The sequence below is a fragment of the Macadamia integrifolia genome, unplaced genomic scaffold (genome assembly GCF_013358625.1).
Source record: "Macadamia integrifolia cultivar HAES 741 unplaced genomic scaffold, SCU_Mint_v3 scaffold1981, whole genome shotgun sequence".
NCBI lineage: Eukaryota > Viridiplantae > Streptophyta > Magnoliopsida > Proteales > Proteaceae > Macadamia > Macadamia integrifolia.
Window position 1 is genome coordinate 4,818 of NW_024868448.1, and position 7,102 is coordinate 11,919.

Genomic DNA, 7,102 nt, shown 5'->3' on the forward strand with positions numbered 1-7,102 from the left:
TCGTACCCAGAGTATACGCGCACTATGGTTGTAGTAGCACTAAAACCAAGGACTTAGTAATGTTACTTAGGTGGATGTGGTTTAAAATGTATAGCATGGCATGTAGTGCATATGATGTGTTGTGATGTGTGGACTGCTGTGTGGTCCATCTTACCACTTACTGAGCTAGTGAGCTCATCCCACGTGTACACCCCTTTTTAGATGATTTTACAGGTTATACATCTGAGGAGCATGGGGTGGGTCCCACAGTTGAGTTTCTTGAAGAGGAATGGTCGACCCTTGAGGAGTTAGAACACGACATTGACTGCTCGTGTAAGAGCTGTGCTGCGGGGCAGCAGTTCTGAGGCCAAGCTGAGCTCCACCTTTGAGGCCGTGCTGAGCTCCACTTCTGAGGCCGAGCTGAGCTCTTCTATGTGATGTCGAGCTGAGCTCTAGCCTTGATACCGAGCCGAGCTGTGTACTCTGATTGTTTTGGTGGATTCCCTTATGTACTTGATATTTGAATTTTATTTTTATTGTGTAAATATCATGTCTTCGGGCCCAAATGTATATAATTAGTGTATCACTATTCGGGTATCAAGTATTATGGGATTATTCACAGGTAAAACTTAGTCTTCCGTTGATCTGATGAGTTTATATTAGTTATGTGTATGCTGTGGTGGAATACAGTATCTGATGATCCTGGCAGGTTTGGGTTAACCGGTGTTAACTCGGTCACTGGCCCGGTTCAGTGTGAACAGGGTGTGACATACATTTCACACATTGACACTCCATCTATGTCTACTCTTTGCAACCATACAGTCTTTCTTTTTCTTTTATTTTCTCTAAGTCTTGTATAAGGTTAGAGGGGGCTGCTGTTCTGTAGCTTTTTACTCCTAAAAGGGACTGGAAGAACTGTCTCATCTTCTAGTGGAATGTTGTTTTATCTTGGAAGTAGAGATATAGAACAACTCTTGCCAGTAGAGTGCATCAATTACCTAAAGGCATCACTACAAGTGTGACTCAATCTCAATTCATTTTGAAGCTTTTTCAGTTGCTGTGGTGATGGTCTAACATCTATTTGAAGTTTATCCCCGTCTCATTTCAGCCAAGGATCAATACTACAACATTATAGTAGTTCCTACTGTAAAAGTTTTGTATTGTAATTTGTTTTATTTTTGTAAGAAATTATAATACAATTACCCAACAAGTTTAAGGTAATTGATAGTTGAAAGATCTCATTGCTGATCTTGAAGATGTAAGCCTCAACAAAGGTAATGACTCCAATAACAATGATGGTCCTTCAATCACAATCATAGGTGATGCTTTAAACAACAATGTCGTTGATGGAACTATCAACGTAGAAGATCCTTCAAACATCAATGTTGAAGAAACAATCAACAACCAAGGAGGTGAGGTTCATGTTAGCCACAGTGGTAAGGGGATTCCTCATTTATCCACCATTGATTCAATTCCCACCAATGTTATCCTGTTGGTAACTGATCTTATCTTGGATTTGTGTAAGATGAGGATTGTCACTGAATTTGATAAAATTGAGCAGTTTGGAGGTCAAAACTTCTAACGGTGGAGATAAATGATGTTGTTTGTATTAGCCCAAATTGGGGTGGTATTTGCCTTGACTGAACCCATGCCGAAAAAAAAAACAATGATCCTGTAAAGGATGGTAAAAGGGTGGTTTGGATTCAAGCGGATTATCAATGTAAAAATCAGATCTTGAATGCATTATCCAATGACTTATACCATGTTTATAGTTCATTGGAGTATGCATATTCGATTTAGAATGTTTTGGTAAATAAGTACTCTCTTGAGGATGTTGGTTCAAAGAAGTACTTGGTGGTTAATTTTCTAAATTTTACTATGAAAGATAGTGATACCATTTCAAACCAAATTGATCAATTTCAAATATTAATTGAAAAGTTAGTAAAGGAAAAATTGGTTCTACCAGAAGAATTTGTGACCGGTGCCTTAATTGAAAAGGTTCTATTTTCTTGGGATGCTTTCAAATTATCAATGAAATACAAGAATACGAAGTTGACCTTGGACTAGTTGGTTGTAAGGATTAAAATTGAGGAAAAGAACTAGAACAAAGACAATGGTGAAAAAGACATTGGGGAAAAACGCTAAAAAGTGAACTTGGTAGAAACCAACAAACAAGACAAGAAAATGAAGAATTGTCAATACAATGATAAGCCTTCTTTTAAGAAGAAGAAACTCACTTGTTATTTGTGTGGTAAGCTGAGGGCACTTCAAGAAAGATTGTCGATTCAAGAAGAAAAAATTTGAAAATATGAACCTAGTTGAAGACAACCTCTTTGTAGCTATGATCACAGAAGTAAATTTGGTTGAAAAATCAAAAGATTGGGTATTAGATACCAGTGCTACAAGACACATTTGTGGTGATCTGAAGATATTCTCTTCTTATTCCATGAGTACGGGAGACAAAAAGGTATTCATGAGAAATTCCCAAAGTGTCCCTATTATGGAAAAAGGAAAGGTAGTGTTGAAGCTTACTTCAGGGAAGACTATAGTTCTCACCAATGTCCTCCATGTGTCGGACATTAGGCGTAATTTAATTTCTGTTCCTTTGCTTAATAAAGTAGGAATGAAATTAGCTTTTGAGAGTGATAAGACGGTTATCACTAGGAACAATGTATTTGTGGGGAAGGGATACCTTAGTGAGGGGTTATTTGTACTAAGCATTGAAAATATTGTAATTGAGAAATCTAGTACTTCTTCTGCTTACATTGTTGTCCCTACTAATTCTTTTGATGTGTGGCATGATAGATTGGGTCATAGTAGTATGAAGTATATCACCAAACTATGCAAGTTACGCATGATCACCAATAAGGTGGAACCCCCTATGAACAAGTGTACAGCTTGTGTAGAGGCAAAGTTAACTAAAAAACCTCATAAAATTGTGGATAGAAAGAGTGATCTCTTGGAATTGATTCATAGCGACTTGAGTGACTATAAGTCATATGAGTCTAGGGGAGGAAACAACTATGTCATAACCTTCATAACTGACCACTCTAGGTATACCATGATTTATTTACTCAAATCAAAGGATGATGCCGAAAAGACATTTATATCTTACAAAACAGAAATTGAAAATCAACTTGACAAGAAGTTTAAAAGACTTAGAGCCGATAGAGGGACTGAGTATTTTAACACTGAAAAGTTTTATGAGGAAAATGAAATTATCTATGAAACAATCGCTCCATACCACTCAGAATCCAATGGGGTTGCCGAAAAAAAAAATAGATCTCTTAAAGATATGATGAACTCTATGTTATTGAATTCAAGTGTACCACTTGATATGTGGGGGAAGCCATGCTAACGGCATGTTATCTATCAAATAGAATCTCACATAACAAGACTGGTATAATACCATTTGAGAAATGGTTTGGAAGAAAACCAAGTCTAAAACACTTGTGGATTTGGAGCTGTTTGGCTAAAGTATTATTACCGGATACCAAGAAAATAAAATTGGGACAAAAAATATGTGATTGTGTATTTTTTGGGTATGCTACTAATAGTATAGCATATTGGTTCATGGTGATTAAAGCCATGGATGATATTATTGAAACAAATAGCATCATAGAATCAAGGGATGTTGAGTTATTTGAAAACCTATTTCCTTTTATGTTCAATTTACTTACAAGTAAGGATAATCAATTGACTTATGGGGAAATAGAGTCAAATGAAAAGGTTACCAATCAAGAATTGGGTAATAGTGATAGAAGTCAACCAAAGATGAGCAAACGACTTAAAAGACCCAAATATTCGAATGGTGAGTGGCTTGTCTATTTAGTAGATAAGGATCCTCTTACATACAAAGAGGCTATTACATCATCGGATGCCGTCTTTTGGAAGGAGGCAATCAAGAGTAAACATGATTCAATCTTGGAGAATAATACTTGAAAATTGATAAATTTATCAATTGGTTTCAAAACTTTGGAAACCAAGTGGATATTTCGAAAGAAACTAAAAAGTGATGGGTCACTTGATCGTTTCAAGGCTAGACTTGTAGTCAAGGGGTTTAGGCAAAAACCTAACATTGATTACTTTGACACATTTGCTCCAGTCTCTAGAATTGTCACAGTAAGGGTTATGTTAGCAATGACATTAATACATAACCTGATCATCCATCAAATGAATGTGAAAACTATATTTCTAAATGGGGACTTAAAGGAAAAAATTTACATAAAGCGACCAGAAGGTTGTATTATAAATGGACAAGAGCAAAAAGCTTGTAAGCTTTGAAAATCTTTATATGGATTGAAGCAGGCACCAAAACAATGGCATGAAAAATTAGGCAAAATTCTAATTTCAAATGGTTTTATTGTGAACGACGTTGAAATGTGCTTATATAGCAGGTTTCATGATGGTAAGGGTATATTCATACTACTATATGTAGATGATATACTAATAATAGGAACAAACTTAGAAATAGTGAATCAAGCTAAGAAACTTTTGAAGTGTAGTTTTGACACAAAGGACTTAAGAGAAGTTGATATGATCCTTAAGATCAAGATCATCAAGCAAGAGAATAATATTTCACTATCCCAAGCCCATTATATAGAAAATATACTTAAAAAGTATGGGTACCATGGAGTTTCAGTGGTTAAAACACCTTTTAAAATGAGATGTCATTTGAAAAAAAACTTGGGTGAACTGGTGAATCAAAAAAGATATGCTTAAATTATTAGTTCAGTCACATATCTAATGAATTGTACGCTTTCCTGATATTACCCTTGCGGTAGAAAATTTTAGTCAACATACTCACAATCCAAATAAGGTGCATTGGAGTGCGATTGATAGGTTGCTGAGGTACCTAAAAATAAACTATAGTTTGCACTATAGTGGTAAACCAGCGGTGTTGGAAGAGTACTGCGATGCAAATTAGATCTCAGATACAAATGAGTCCTTGGCTACTAGCAGGTATGTATTTACACTAGCAGGCGGTGCCATCTCATATAAGTCTACAAAGCAATCTTATGGAATATGCTCTATTATGGAAGCTGAGTTCTTAGCCTTAGAAAAGGTGGGAACGGAAGCCAAATGACTTAAAAACTTAATGGCGGATATTGCATTGTGGCAAAAATCGACGCCATCGATATCACTACATTGTGATAATCAAGCGACTATACATCTAGCCAAGAACCAGATATACAATGATAAAAGGAGGCATATATGCCTAAGACACAATCTTATGAGACAGTACATAGATGAAGGAATGATAACTATCGATTATGTGAAGTCAAAAAGTAATCAAGTTGATATGTTCACAAAGCCCATGTCTGTTAAGAACTTGTGTAGTGCATCTACAGGAATGGGGTTGATGCCTAATCCTTAGGTCATGTGATAGACACCCTACCTATATGAAGAAGCTTAATGCCTGAATTAGGTTTAAGTGGTACAAATGATGTCATGGGTGACCAGCTTAGTACTACTACTTATTTAAGTATTCATTTCAAGATGTAGATGGTGATAGTAGTATCATCACAAGGAGAAATGTTGAGTAGTAAAGCTCTTAATTAGTGTAATCCCAGGAAATGTGGAGATGTGTTAATTGTGGTGTACATTGGGGACTAACCTAAGTGGATGTAGGGGGTGTGACCACCGTGGATGAAAACTTATAGGCAAGTTCTCTAAACATTCATGAGTCCAATATAAGGGATATGACCGGTTCAAAAGTCCAAAGTGATTATATGATGGGTAGTTCAAAAAGTCGACTTATAGGATGTGGTTGATAGATCGGTCAGCTACTCCAATAAGGAAAGGTTCAAGGAGTCTGACTCTATCCGTACTCTATAGTATGACTCATTAGACCTAGTGTAGGTTCAAGTCCGAAAGACACCTACAACGATACTTCCTATAGTGTCTAATATAGTCACAGCACATGTGTCCTTCGTGTCATTTGAAACTTGTGGGGGATTGTTAGAATTTATATTTATTTTATTATAATTAAGTTTCAAAATGAGGTTTTTCTTTTATGTGTTTTATGACTTGTAATGATGTGGGACCCTCAGGGTCAAGGTAGTAGGAAAGGGTCAATAACACCTTATGGGAGCCCTAAATTCTATTTATGGCCATTACCATGAGTGGTGAGGTGGGCAAAGAGAATTGATTGTGATTAATTTTATTTATGAAATTAATTATTAATTCATGCCATATGTTATTGCTAAATGGAGGTAAATGGTCAATGTCATTATGTGGGTGCCTTAAAGTCCATTCATGGTCACTACCATGAGTGAGAAGGTGGGCTAGAAAATGGTCAATAACACCTGTGAGAGCTCTAAATTTCATTCATGACCATTATCATGAGTGGGGAGATGGGCTAAGGAATTGATTGGGATTAATTCAATTTATTGAATTAATTCCCAATTCATGTCCATATGATATTATTCTCCAATTAACTTGCCATTAGTTAGAGGTTACTCTTGGGAAATCCAAGAGGGTGTAAGGGTTAGTTTTGGGTCTATATAAACCCAACCAAATACCTTGCAGAGACATACATTTCAGACATTAATACTTCATCTATGTCTACTCTTTGCAACCATACAAGTCTTTCTCTTTCTTCTATTTTTTCTAAGTCTTGTGTAAGGTTAGAGGGAGCTGTTGTGCTGTAACTTTTTGCTCTTAGAAGGGACTAGAAGAACTGTCTCATCTTCTAGTGGAAGGTTGTTTTATCTTGGAGGTAGAAATGCAGAGCAACTCTTGGTAGTAGAGGGCATCAATTACCTTAAAGGCAGCTACAAGTGTGACTCAACCTCAATTCAGTTCGAAGCTTTTTCAGTTGTTGTGGTGGTGATTTAACATTTATTTGAAGTTTATCCTCGTCTCATTTCAACTAAGAATCAATACTATAATATCATAGTAGTTCCTACTGCAAAAGCTTTGTATTGCAATTTGTTTTATTTTTGTAAGAAATTGTAATATAATTACTCAACATATTATTTCTCACACTCTTGATCTAGTCAAAAAATTAATATTAGTGTTCATACTTTCAGTTTTTCCTTTAAGCCATTAGAAGACACATTTGAGCCTTTTAAAAGTGGAAAAGAAGTAAAACACCCCCACCCCCCAAAAAAAAAAAAAA